General features: G+C 35.3%; 1 protein-coding gene across 3 annotated transcripts in view; it reads left to right on the top strand.

Moving 5' to 3' along the window:
- The window catches only part of unc-5, a 181,167-nt gene that overhangs the window by 79,103 nt on the left and 86,693 nt on the right, over positions 1-15,371 (top strand). For all 3 annotated transcript variants that reach the window (XM_073991365.1, XM_073991363.1, XM_073991364.1), the window contains one exon: positions 7,114-7,145. The gene's annotated coding sequence lies outside the window, so the exon portion shown is untranslated. The remainder of the gene's footprint in view (positions 1-7,113; positions 7,146-15,371) is intronic.

Raw genomic sequence — 15,371 nt, forward strand, 5'->3', positions numbered from 1 at the left:
CGGCTGGTAGGCCATCGGCTCCTGCTACCTTATTATTCTTCAGCCGATTTATTGCTGTCTTTACCTCATCTTGGCTGGGCGGTATACATTCAATACCATCTTCTGGGATTGGGTCTGTGGTATCTTCGTCGTCTTCGCTGCTATTGGATACCAACAGTTTTGAAAAATGTTCTTTCCGTATCCTGAGCACACTATCTGTATTAGTTACCAAATTACCTTGCTGATCTCTACAGGAGAATGTGCCTGTACCAAAGCCATCAGTTTGATGCTTGACTCTTTGGTAGAATTTTCGGACTTTATTCTGGTTCCTGTACATCTCGATTTTTTCATACTCCCGCTTTTCCATCTCTCTCTTTTTCCTGCGGAAAAGACGTTTCTCCTCTCTCCTTTTCTCCCGATATCTCTCTTGTGCGCTACGCATAGTTACGGATTGTAAAGTAGCCTTATATGCCGCATTTTTCTCTTCGGTGGCAGCACGACACTCCTCAACATACCATGGATTCCTTGGTGGAGGTCTCTGGTATCCAAGTATGGATTTTGCGGCTGTTTGCATGGAATGGGCAATACTTTGCCATTGCGTTGATATGTTATCGGGATGAGGAGTGCTTTGATTAAGCAATTGGGCTAGCTGAGTGGAATATGCTGTTGCTATCTGTTGTGATTGCAGCTTACCGATGTCTAACTAGAAAACAATTAATAAATAATAAAGAAAAACAAGTAAAAAAATGTCAGTCGGCTTTGCCCCACTCAAGTGATATCGTCCTAGCATTTTAGTGACCTTTTTAAATATTGGGGAGAAGTACCGGAAGTTGTGGACCGGTATTGTCCATGAAGCTAAGTTTGGATATAATATGTCGAATACCAAATGTTTGACCAAATCGGCTGAACAGTTCGAGAGTTACCGTGCTCTCCGACCGCCACATATGGTGACATAGGGGTTTTTTACACCTTTTGGGCTGTTTTCCGAAGAAATATGGACTTGCCCCTGAGAAAACTTTTACCGTCGTAATGGAGGTAGCGAATGCAAATCGCTTCAACAAAAATCAAAGTGATTCGAGAGCAGGTCTTAAAGTGAACTTATCCGAAATTTTGTGTGAGAGGTACCAGAAAGAGTAGACAAATATAGTCTATATTCGAACCTGATCTATATCTGGTAGATATATTAGGATGTGCAAAGTATAGATTACATCGGTCACTCCCTTCAAGAGTTATCGTGCTCAAATGTTTGAAGTTTTGCGGGGGAGTGGGGGAGGTAGTGGACCGATATAGCCTCAACTCATTTCCTCTACAAGACCCAACAATGATCTCTCTGACCACTAAACGCCTTCTGACTGAAAACCGCTTCCCACAGGAAAAAATGTCTTTTCATAGAACACCAAAGCGTCGTCTCACAATACGCCAAACAAATGTTCCCAGCAAAATTTGAAGGAATGGGTTCCATGCGATGACGTGATTTCATGGCATCTTTTGCATTGGTTCGAACGAAGTCGTGAAAGGTTCGATCTTTTCATTAGCATTTGAACCAATGAAAAGGAAGTCGTGAAAGATCCGATCTTTTCATCAGCAATTGAATCCATGCAAAGGAAGTCGTGAAAGATCAGATCTTTTCATCAGCATTTGAACCCATTCCATCCAGAGATGAATTTTGTGTTTTTATTTATAAAGATTTTTTTTAATATATAAGATTAATTATTTACAATAGGCTTGATGTTGTCGGAGACTCGAAATCACAACCAACGTTGCTAAAACTCTGGTCGCAATCATAATATCATTACAAACAGTTGGTGAAAATTACATTCCAAAGCATTGGTGAAAATGACATGCTCAAGCATTGATGAAAATGGCATGTCAAAGTATTGGTGTAAATGGCATGCTTTGGATCCACAAATGAATAGCATCTTTTGGGGTCCACGCTCATATAAAATTCATCGATGAAGATGCTAAAAAGATGACATTCCAGATCACTTGCACCCATGATTGAATGGCATCTTTGGCATCGAACATTTTGCTGGGTTCTTAAAAATGGCCAATGTTCAAAACCTAGAAAAAAGTCATAGAGTCGTAGTCATAGATTAAAAGGACGTTTTGTGGAAGCCCTAAAGGTTTTCTAACAGACGGCCGAAAGATCCGCTTATAGAAGGTTTAAAGATAATGTTATGAAATGCCTTAAGGTTTTGCGGTTGAGGCCTAAACGTCTTCTTACAGAATACCTTAATGTATTTTTATTAAAGATCTGAAGATCTTCTTATAGAAGACCAGAAGATAGAGTAAAGGTCTCCTCATAGAAGGACTTAAGGTCTACTCATAGAAGGCTTAAAGCTATTCTCAAAGAAGGAATAAGAGTATTCTTATCAAAGAGGGCCTTAAAGTATTTTCTTAGAAGACCGGAGGTCATGCTCTCACATGAGGTCAATAGTCTTTTCAAAAAAGACCCGAAGTCCAACAAAATTTATCCCATAAAAGACAGAAGGTTTCCTCGTAGAAGACAAACAGATTTCTCATAGAAGATAAAAAAGTTTTTACTTATAGGGCCAAAATTTTTTCTCACAGAATATCAAACGTCTTCCGACAGAAGACCAAATGTCTTTCCGCAGAAGTCTTCCCATAGAAAATCAAAGATCTTTTCTTAGAAGACCAACAATTAATCTATTAAACGACAGATAGTCTCCTCATAGAAGATCAAAAGGCCATATCATACACTACCGAAATGTCTTCTCAGAGAAGACAAAATAATATTCTCTACTCATAGAAGGCTTATAGCTATTCTCAAAGAAGGAATAAATATATTCTTATCAAAGAGGGCCTTAAAGTCTTTTCTTAGAAGGTCGGAGGTCATCCTCTCACATGAGGTCAATAGTCTTTTCAAAAAAGACGCGAAGTCTAACAAAATTTATCCCATAAAAGACAGAAGGTTTCCTCGTAGAAGACAAACAGATTTCTCATAGAAGATCAAACATTTTTCACTTATAGGGCCAAACGTTTTTCTCACAGAATACCCAACGTCATCCGACAGAAGACCAAAAGTCTTCCCATAGAAAATCAAAGATCTTCTCTTAGAAGACCAACAATTAATCTATTAAAAGACAGATAGTCTCCTCATAGAAGACCAAAAGGCCTTATCATACACTACCAAAATGTCTTCTCAGAGAAGGCAAAATAATATTCTTTTTTTAACGCCTAAAATTCTTCTCCAGAAGACTAAAAACTCTTTTCAAAGCTGTAGTGGGATTCTGTAATTTTTTTTGCCGTTAGCGACAAAATTCTGTAAAACTAAAACGCAAAAAAGGCCAACGGATTTTCTCAAAATAAAATACCAATATAAAAATAACAATAGCCTTAGGTGCGGCTAATTGATTTATTTTTTCATATTTCTTATTTTGGTTTAAAATGTTGGTCCTTCGAGCACAAATTCGTACTTTTACAAAATTTATTTTAAATAATTGTGGTTATTTTTATTAATTTTCTCTTTAAGAGTTAAGCTTGATGATCGGAAATTTTTTGCAAGTGAAAAAGTAAAGCCAAACCACACAGTCACCAAATTACGTTACCTGGTTTCGCTGTTGGTTAAGCAGCTCTGCAGACGTATAGACTGTCGAATGGCTTCTCTGTCCTAGAATTAAAAAAAATCATTAAACATGCGAAGACAAAATAATATTCTTTTTTTAACGCCTAAAATTCTTCTCCAGAAGACTAAAAACTCTTTTCAAAGCTGTAGTGGGATTCTGTAATTTTTTTTGCCGTTAGCGACAAAATTCTGTAAAACTAAAACGCAAAAAAGGCCAACGGATTTTCTCAAAATAAAATACCAATATAAAAATAACAATAGCCTTAGCTGCGGCTAATTGATTTATTTTTTCATATTTCTTATTTTGGTTTAAAATGTTGGTCCTTCGAGCACAAATTCATACTTTTACAAAATTTATTTTAAATAATTGTGGTTATTTTTATTAATTTTCTCTTTAAGAGTTAAGCTTGATGATCGGAAATTTTTTGCAAGTGAAAAAGGAAAGCCAACTCACACAGTCACCAAATTACGTTACCTGGTTTCGCTGTTGGTTAAGCAGCTCTTCAGACGTATAGACTGTCGAATGGCTTCTCTGTCCTAGAATTAATAAAAATCATTAAAAACAATCTTCGCCCAAAACAGGCAAAATTTCAAAAAAAAATTGGTTATTATTTTCTATCAATTTTAAATGAATTTTTTTTAATTTGGTATTTTGGTCCCTCGACATGGTGAACATGGTATTATTTATTTACAATATTTATTATAATAAAAAAGCTACATTAAAATTATATATAAAAGTAATCGCAGTTATTATTTTCTATCAGATTTAATTGGAATATTTTTTTATTTGATATTTTGGTCCCACGAGATGATGAACATCATATTCAAACATGATTTATAGCAAATTAAAAAAAAATTGTATTTCAACATTGAAATACTCTTTGTGGCACTTATGTTCTGTCCCTTATTATCTGCTCTTTACTTTTCTTGATAATAACAAATTTAAATGGAAATAAATGCGACCATTTTTTTTGCTCCCCTCTGCTCTTGCTCAATTTCGATTCTTATTACAATTTTCTACGAAAATTTGTATCGAAAAGAAAACCAATTAAAATGTTCTCTTACATATGTATCAATTAATGGAATACAATCGAATTTTCCGGTCTCCTATCAAACAACGGGCCAAAAATCCTCCCACCATACTTACACGCCTTCCTGCCTGCCTTGGCGTTTCTTTTCTTTCTGCCATCCATATGTTGTCGTAAAGGAAATTCTTTTGTTTCAAATCAAATAAAGCAAAGGAAGAAACCCCACAAAAAGAAAAACGTAACGTGGAATTTCTTTTCGATCCAAAAAGAGAAAGAAATTCATTCATCCACTGTGAAGCTGTGTCGGTGCGAATGTCAAAGAAATGACAATAACCAGAAATACGCAACATTTTGCCATTCATTGTCTGTGGCAGTCGATTTGAAATTGAATTCATTGAAGCGGAAATTTGCTAACGAAAAAAAACACGGGAAATAAAATGAAATTTTGGGTAGAAGAATTAAAGAAAGTATCAAAAAATAGAAGAAAACTCTTTTTAAATTCAATAAAGAAAAGCTAAAGAAAAAAAGGTACTTCAAAAAATCTGGGACTGGTAAACATAAGGCAGAAAATAAGCCGGCTAATCCTTAATTACAGGGATAAAAAAAGAAAAGAGGACCAGGTGTTTGTTATCCTGACAAAAATTGTCAGGTTTCTTGCCATTGCCTTAAGCTCTTCTTCTTTTTTGTTTCCTTGGGAAAAAATCTGTTGCTGTTAAGTAGCCCCCCACAGCCAATCTTAGTCACTTGTGAAGTGTGAAAAATATGTGCCTTACCAGCTACTAGACAAGGTGTTAAAAAACTAAGTCCTTTTTTATTACTTTCTCCCCAACTCCTGGGAACTACTCACTCTACTCTCTTAAATGGTGTTGGGGCGTTTTGAACAAGGATTATTGCTTGTTTTTCAGCAACCAAAAAACTACAACAACAAGAGGAACCTTCTGTTTAACATTATCCTTATCACTAAATCATGTTTCTGTGGAAAAAATGACTCCAACAAAAAGGATGCTCCCACATTGTCTCAAATTTTTGTTGCTGCGTTGACCATACTGTAACATATGTCTGGAGTTTATCTCTCTATCAGCAGCAGCAGCACCAGCTCTTGGAATTTTGATAACCCATAATGTTCTTCACTACAAAGTATGACACATAATTTGACAGGATAATAATTTATGGGTTCATATATCTAATGTGTGTTGTAGGAGCAGAGAGTGAATTATGTGCGTGAGAGAGTGAAAGGTTCACAATGTGCAATGCAAAGGCATCCCTACTGAGCCAAACAACAAACCGACACACACACATGGTTCCATATGTTGTGACCCAACGACCAAGTAAAACAAGGCGTTTCACTTACCCCTTGGCTGGATGGCTGGCCTGGTCTGAGTGGCGTCAAAATCCTTTTTTGTTTCTTTGGAATAATTTCATGTAATAATTTTGTGTATGTTGATGACATACGACTTGTTTCGATTTTCAAAATTTTTCCACACAATATTTAAGTGGGTGTTATTGCCTGACAATTTCCAAATTTTTCTTTTCATTTTTGAAACTTGTGATGAAGCAACACCCCTCATTAGTTGTTGTTCTTCTACTCCATCCAAAACTAGACGAAAAAGTGGGCATAGAAATTAAACATTTAATTAACATTCGTGTTTCTTGTTCGTTTGAAATGAACGAACGAACATATGACATATTTCGTTTAATTAAATACTACACATACAAATTTTACAATTTGAACTGAAAGAAGAACATAATGTGTAATGAATGTTATTTTCGATTAATGAATTAATTATTTTGTATGAAACGTATGAAGGAAGAAGAACGATGATCGAACGCACGAACGAATGGAAGAAATGAATGCAAGAAAGCCCCCCCAAAATCATAACCCACTCACACAAAATGTTTATAGTCTCTGAAAGATGAGTTGATATGTCATGTATTTTCAAAATATATTTATTTCAATTGAAATCGAGGGGGTAGGAGTGGTATGGAAAGTTAGGGAAAATGTGTGTTTTGGTAGAGTTTTGTTATGGAAGAACAGACGATGTTGTTGTAGAAGAAAAAATATTGAAGTTGAATTTGGACTGAATGAGTGCTTGGACTTCGGCCTGTTTCTCAAAGGCAATTCGAATTTAAATTCGTTCGAATTACTACCAAACTCCTGTTGTTGTAGAAAATGTTTGATTGAAAACAAAAATGTATCAAATATATTTCCAAAAACAGAAGTTTGGCAGTACATTTCGAACGCATTTGTATTCGAAACGTCTTATTGAAACAAGCCATTAAAGTCCGAAATCATGAACTTTTAAATATTTCATTATGTGCAATAACAGTTGTTTTGACGTCTAGATAGCGCTGTAATCTTGTCCTGTTTTTTTTTTTTTTGAAATCATGCTTTAATGTCATGAATCGATTCGATTGCAATCCTTTCACCTCTTTTATAATTTTAGCTATAGTTATATACTATCCTTCTCCAAACCAACAAAACTAACTTATTTAATATATTTTTTATTTATTTCTTTTCAGGAAACCATTTGAAAACGTTACATAAAAATAATGTAAGTACCTAAATACTAATATTTTATTTTTACAAATTACTTGGGTAGCTTTGAGAGAAGGTTTGTTCCTTCAGTGGAACTTAGTATAGACTTCCAAACGCCTCTGTACTCCTATTGAGACCTACTTCCGATATATTTTTCTTTAGTTGGGCCTTCAATCGAGGTTATGACTTCTTTTTTATATCTTTTCAAATTGTCAGTATGTGTGAATTCGAATCTCCATTCACATTGATGACCAGAATAGCTAGCTCATGGTTTATATGATCCCGTTATTCTCCAGTTACACCGATTGGTCTATAGATTTTTTTGAATTCTCTTAAAATAATAAAAAAAAAACTTATGATAAAAATAATAATAACAAATTAATACATTAAAAAGAATTATAATGATAAAAATAATAATGATAATAAAAATAACGATTATAAGATTATAATAATAATAAAAATATTAATAATGACTATAAAAATAATAAAAAAACAAACATTTTAAAAATAATAATAATTGAAATAAACAAATAATTCTACAAATTGTTATATTTAAAAAAATAGTAATAAAATAAAAGCAATTATTATAAAAATTCAATAATTATAATATTAAAAAATAATAGTAAAAACAAAATTAATAAAAATAATAATAATGAAAAAATAAAAAAAAAAATAATACTTATGATAATAAAAATTATAATATTAATTAATTAAAACAATAATAAAATAAAAATAATTATAAAAATTATAATAAAATAAAAGCTATTATTAATAATAATTATAATAATAACAATAGTACTTTTATCTTTTAAAATAATAGCAAAAACAAATATTAATAATATATTAATAATAAAAAAACAATAATTGCAATATTAGTAATAATTATAATAATGATAATAATATAATAAAAATATAATAATAAAACATCCCGGAAGGGACAAGGAAGACTTCTCGCATATCAATGAGTGCCCCCGATTCATATTAGCTCAATGATAAGGGACCTACAGTTTATCGCCGAGTCCGAACGGCGCACAGTGTTTCCGCGTGGACAAAAATCAAAAAATGTGATGTTAACTTTTACATATGTTTATGTTTTTTTTCTTACAGTAAACACCTCCGATACAAGGTATCTGAAAGAATTTTGTCGATATGTGCATCCATAATGAAGTTATAGCTCTTTAAATATGAAAAATATTTCCCAAGTAATCTAAGGCGATAATCATATAAAAATTAGGCGACATTTAAAATAACCTTTTCTGAAAAATTTGTTGATAATACTTAAAGTTTTGGATGGGGATTTGATGAGTGGGCTATAAATATAACGTTTTAGTACAAAAAGTTGACATTAAGTGCACATGGACAATGTACCGTTATCAAGAAATCAAAATTTAAATTTGATAAAAAAATTCAAAATTCTTAATATTTAGTAGAGCAGATCATTTGATTGCCACCTATTGCCACCTTGGCTCCTGTTTTCCGTTAATTGGACATATCTTCCAAATCAACCTTGCAACCTTCTGAGATATATCGGTTCAGATTTTATATAGCCCCCATATATATCTTTTCCCAATATTGCTACAACTCGTTCAATTTTGATCGAATAGCCTTCAAATTTAGTATGTGTTATTTTCTTAGGCTCCTGAATAGTTTCACCGATTTTAGCAAAAATCGGTTCAGATTTGGATATAGCCCCTTATATATATCTTTCCCCGATTTTGCTATAATTCGCTCAATTTTTGATGAATAGCCTTCAAATTTAACATGTAATATTTTCTTAGGCCCCTGAGTAGCTCTACCGATTTTTACAAAAATCGGTTCAGATTTGGATATAGCCCCCATATATATCTTTCCCCGATTTTGATATAACTCTGTCAATTTTGATCGAATAGCCTTCAAATTTAATACGTAATATTTTCTTAAGCCCCTGAGTAGCTCTACCGATTTTCAAAGAAATCGGTTCAGATTTGGATATAGCCCAAATATATATCTTTCCCCGATTTTGCTATAACTCCGTCAATTTTAATCGAATAACCTTCAAATTTGATATGTGATATTTTCTTAGGTCCCTGAATAGGTTCACCGATTTTCATAAAAATCGGTTCAGATTTGGCTATTCGATCAAAATTTACCGAGTTATAGCAAAATCGGGGAAAGATATATACGGGGGCTATATTCAAATCTGAACCGATTTTTGTGAAAATCGGTAGAGATACTCAGGGGCCCAAGAAAATATTACATATTAAATTTGAAGGCTATTCGATCAAAATTGACCGAGTTATAGCAAAATCGGAGAAAGATATATATGGGGGCTATATCCAAATCTGAACCGATATGGACTAAAGTTGAAATTTTTCATTCCTATGCCCTTACAAGTACTTGTGCAAAAATTCATCAACCTAGGTCAACTCCTTCTATTTTTGTCCACTTTTGTATGGAAGCGGCAACACTGTGCGGCGTGTCCTAAGACACCACTTGTAGAAAAGTTTTACATGGCTGAAATACTCAGGAAATGTCGCCAACATTACTGAGGGGTATTTTGCCACCGTTGAAAATTTGATGTTGCCTAGCCGGGAAATCGAACCCACGACCTTCTGCGTGCAGGGCGGCTGTGCATACCATTGCACCACGGTGGCACTCAAAATACAAAAATAATTACAAAAAATTTTTTTAACAATAACAATAATAAATAATTAATAATAAAATAAAACAAGTAAAAAAGTATCAGTCGGCTTTGCCGACAGAGATATACCCTCAGCATGAAATACTTTTTTCCCAAAAAAAAAACTTATGTATTTAGGGGGGTTTTCAAAATTTTTACCGTATGCACCGACAAAAGTATGGATAGGATTAAAGCTCAAAAATTTGCGGGGGATATCGATAGATAGGGCTTTTTTTATCACACTAGCCTGCGAAAAACATAATATAGCTATATTCGGTAATATATTCGGTTCGAGCCCTCCAGCCACTACATACATATGGTGCCATAGGGGGTTTTTACAACTTTCGGGCTGTTTTCTCAAGAAGTATGGACTTGCCCCTGATAAAACTTTTACTGCCGTAATTGAGGCAACAAATGCAAATATAGTCCATATTCGAAACTGATCTATATCTGGTAGATATTTTAGGATGTGTAAAGTATGAACCAAATCGGTCACTCCCATCAAGAGATATCGTGCGCACAATTTTGCCGATAATTTTTGGACTTTTGTGGGGGAGGTACCTGAAGGAGTGGACCGATATGACTTATCTTCGAACTTAAACTAAGTTTTCACAAAATATTACGAAGACCAAATTTTGGACCGAATCGGCAGATCCGTTCGAGAGTTATCTTGCGCTCCAACCAGTACACAGGGTGTCATAGGGCTTTTTTGTACCTTTCAGGCTATTTTCTGAGGACTTGGACTTGCCCCTGGTGAAGCTTATACCGTTATATGGGGGGCAGTGCATGGAAGTTGATACAACCAAAATCGAAGCAATTCGTGAACTGTTCCTAAACTGAACTTTTCCGAAATTTTGTGTGGGAGGTACACGAAGGAATGGACCGATTGAGTTCATATTGGAACTTCATCTAAGTCTGGTAGAAATTTCACGATGTGCAAAGTATGGACCAAATCGGTTACTTCCTTCAAGAGTTATCGTGCGCAGAAATTTTCCGAACATTTCTGAAATGTTGTGGGGGAGGTACCGGAAGGAGTGGACAGATATAACCCATCTTCGAACTTAAACTAAGTTTGGGCAAAATATTGCGAAAGCCAAATTTTGGACCAAATCGGTTCATCCGTTCGAGAGTTATCGTGCGCACCAGCCAGACAGACAGACAGACGGACGGACATTGATAAATCGACTCCAAATTGTCTGAAACACGTTTCGTCCAAACATACTTGGGGTATAAAACCATTATTTCGATGAGGCACATTTTGCGCTTATGCAAGTGTATATACCCTCGTTATCATAAATGCTGGGCGTATAAAGAAACCTTAAACTTTACATGTTCCAAATTTTGTGTGGAAGATACCCTAAGGAATGGTATGATGTACGTTCCATATTTGGACGTAATCCAAGTATGTACGCGAGTGTTATGTTAGGCACAACCAAGTTTAGTTAGTCCCGGCAGATTTTTTTGGAGCTCCAGGGCCATTATCTCAAAAAGTATGGACTTGTCGCCGAAAAAGAATGCACCGTCAAGGAAAAGAATACAAAGTCAAAATTTCTTTTTAATAACAAAAAATGGTCCGTTTATTGACCATTAATCGGTCAAAAAATGTTTAAGGAAAATTCTCTTATTTGAAGACAAAATTTTGATGAATTCAATAAACTCACAAAAATATATGAAGACTGAACACCAAATTTCTGTAATTTTGGCTGGATAATGTGGCTAAAACCTTAAAAACCCGAAAATTGAACCAACACCAACAATCCTCTGTAAAAATATTTCGAAAGATCTGGCGAAGACAGTGATTGTTTAATGTGGCTAAAACCTTGAAAATACCGAAAATCGGGCGTATTTGAGCTTGAAACATATGTAAAATCTTCAAAATTCCGAATACCGGGAGGTACCGTGATATGGGGTCTATATCAAAACGTGGACCTATGTCCATAATTTTTATCGGAAAAGTTTTTTTTTAAGTGAAAACCCCGCATCTCAAAATTCAACCAATTTGGTTGATAAGTTTAGCTAAAATATTCAAAATACCGAAACATTAAGAAGTAACGTTGCATGGGGACTATCCCAAAACGTGGACCGGACCTTCCCAATTTTGTTGCTCTCCACATTGTCAGTGAACTATAAGTATTTATACCAAAATTCATCTGACAACGCCAACTCGTTTTATATTTGGCCACGGTTTATTTGAACTCGCGACATAGTGCAGCGTTTTTTTTTTTTTAGGTTATGCGCCATTGTCTCGTGAACTATGGACTTGCCCTCGAAAAAAATTACAATGACGTAACGGGGGCCGCACGAACATCCTGTTACAAAAAATGTCATAACGATTCGTGAGGTTTCTCTAAACTGCACTTATTTCAAATTTTGTGTGGGAAGTACCTGAAGGAGTGGACCGATATAATCCATATTCGAACCTGATGTATGCCTAGACAATTTGGAGTCGATCTAGCCATGTCCGTCCGTCTGTCTGTCTGTCCTGCTGGCTGGAGCGCACGATAACTCTCGAACGGAGTAACCGATTCGGTTCAAAAGTTGGCATTCGTAATATTTTGCCCAAACTTAGTTTAAGTTCGAAGATGGATTATATCAGTCCACTTCTTCCGGTACTTCCCCCACAAAAGTTCGAAAATATTCGGAAAGTTTGTGCGCACGATAACTCTTGAAGGGAGTGACCGATTCGGTCCATACTTTGTATAGCGTAAAATTTCTACCAGAGTAATATGAGGTTCCAATATGGTCTCAATAGGTCCACTTCTTCGGGTACCTCCAACACAAAATTTCGGAAAAGTTCATTTTAGGGCCATCTCTCGAATCGCTTTGATTTTTGTTTTAGCAACTTGTATTCACTGCCCTCCATACGACGGTACAAGTTTCACCAGGGGCAAGTCCATACTTCCTGGGAAAATAGCATGAAAGTTGCAAAAAACCCATATGTGAGGTGGTTGGAGCGCAAAATAACTCTCGAACGGATCTGCCGATTCGGTCCAAAATATGACCTTCGTAATATTTTGTCAAAACATAATTTAAGTTTGAAGATAAGCCATATCGGTCCACTCCTTTAGGTACCTCCCCCACAAAAGTTCAATAATGTTCGGATAAATTGTTCGTACGGTAACTCTTGAAGGGAGCGGCCGAATTGGTCCATACTTTACACATCCTAATATATACCAGATGTAGATCAGGTTCAAATCTGGACTATATTTATCCACTCTATCCGGTACCTCCCACACAGAATTTCGGATAAGTTCACTTTAAGACCTGATATCGAATCACTTTGATTTTTGTTGAAGTAACTTGCATTCGTTGCCTCATTTACGACGGCAAAAGTTTTTAGGGGCAAGTCCACACTTCTTGAGCAAACAGCCCGAAGGGTGTAAAATCCCCTATGGTACAGTATGTAGTGGTGGGAGATCTACTTCCATAATGGTCAATGTCGATACATTTCTTTTAGTATCTATTCCGCAAAACTTCTGATCTTTAATCCTAATCAAAAATTTTAAAACCCCGTAAATATGTACATACGTTTTTTGGGAAAAAATTGTTTCAATATACACAGGCTGAGGATATATCTCTGTCGGCCAAGCCGACTGATACTTTTTTACTTGTTATATTTTAATTTTTGAACCCTTTTCCCTATAATTATCACTCTGCCCATTTTATCTTTATAAGTGCGTGCGTGGTGCCCTGATACCCCGATCGTTTTCCCAATAAAAGAAGCATGCAGCACACTTTCGTGCATATTTATCAACACTCAATCATGGGGAAATCATGTGCATGTTTTCCCTCTCCTGCTTCTCCTCCTCCTCCTCTGCGACTTCATTTCACTCTAAACCCCAACCACTTTTAATTCATCATCATCATCAACAACAACAACATATTTCTAAATTGAAAGTTTGTTCTAATTTAATTATACGGATTCAATCATAATTTCAATGGTTCATACACTCATTTAATTCAAATACAGCTACTGCTTGTGCTTCTTCTTCTTCTATGGCAACGTCATTTTGTATGCATATCATAAACCCCATCAACATAATCATCGGTAGGTCTTCTTCTTTAACTTCTAATGGCTTATTTTTCATGTTGTACCACGAGGAGCAGCAACAGTTCGGCGGCGACTTCATCATATCGATAGTTCAGCGTTTTGAAGTTTAACAGAAAATTCGACCTAGTTTTTAGTTTCAGTTTTATTTATTTTCTTGCTTTTGAATTTGAATTTTTTATTCTACTTAATTCGAATAAGAGGGCTGGCTAGCTACGCACACAAACAATTACATACAAAATACAATACAAAGCAATCGCACAACAATGCATAGAATTTCTGCGTATTGTAAAAGATGAAGAAAAATAATAATTACTGTTGGCCTAGAGTCCATATACATTTTCTCATGCCGCAAAAAAAACAATTTCCTTAGCCATTCTCCAGTACCCCAGCAGTGGTTGAGTGTGCCGAGTTGAGTGATCAAAGGGTAAAAAGATTTGAATGAGTTTTTAAATAACTGCAAAAGAGGATTTCTGCTCCAACCTCCTCCTCCTCCTTCTCCATGCAATAATAAACAGTAGCGACGGCCACTAGGCCGCCAGTATTGCTATCTCGTCGCCACCATCTCCATCATCGTCGTCATCATCTGCTGTTGTGTAGCAGCAGCCTGCCTTAGCATTATCTGAACAAACTGTTGTCATCAAGCAGTCACTCAGACAGCCAGCCACCCAGCCTGATAGGCCACAAATGACTGCCTGAATGGCCCAATCTGCAGTAATATCGCCCGCCACAACATTCGCATCTTAAAAACATCTTTACACTTGTGTTGATAAGTTTACATAGATTTTGTTAACTAATTGCTTGTAAGAAGGCATGTCAGAATTGGAAGAGGAAACAACAAAAAATAAAAAAAACATGTAACATAAATTGGAAATGTCAAAATGAATGATGAGAGGGGGAGAGTTTTTATAGGCTTCTTCAGTAGGCCAAAAAATGTTTTTAATTTTAGATTAAGAAATGGGGAAAGTATTGACAATTTTGAAATTATTGGTTTGTAGAGGTCACTCCAACACGGAAGGTTGGGTTATGGTCCAATGAATAAGGTCTACTAATAGGAGACCCTTTCTTCTTCCTGATTATTTGACACAACAACCCACTCTAATATACATAAGTATGTCATATGCTTAAGTAGACAAACGTTACGCACTGTTTACATATACACATTTTTTGCCTTTGCCATTAAGCTGTTGTCTTCTACACGCATTACAGAGGACAAAACAAACAACAAACAACAAAACACACTTAAACACATGCTACCCAGAATCCGCAAAAGAAACCGAAAAGGAGAAAAAAGAAAAGTAGGAGGACGAAAAAATGCAAAATCAAATAATAAATTATGGAACAATGTTTGTTGTCCAAATGGAAGATGGAGCAAGTCGGGGTGAACTAAGTGAACGATTGATGGGCCAAGTGACAAGTGTTGCTCCCCCAGAAACAAAAACACAACATTATAGTGGTCTGGATATCTGTTTTGTTTTCTGATATGGAGTTGGGTCAATAAAGGATTTAATTTTAAATCTCTAATGATTTTATCT

This window comes from Musca autumnalis, unplaced genomic scaffold (assembly GCF_047663935.1).
Source record: "Musca autumnalis isolate F117 unplaced genomic scaffold, ASM4766393v1 scaffold_5, whole genome shotgun sequence".
Lineage (NCBI taxonomy): Eukaryota > Metazoa > Arthropoda > Insecta > Diptera > Muscidae > Musca > Musca autumnalis.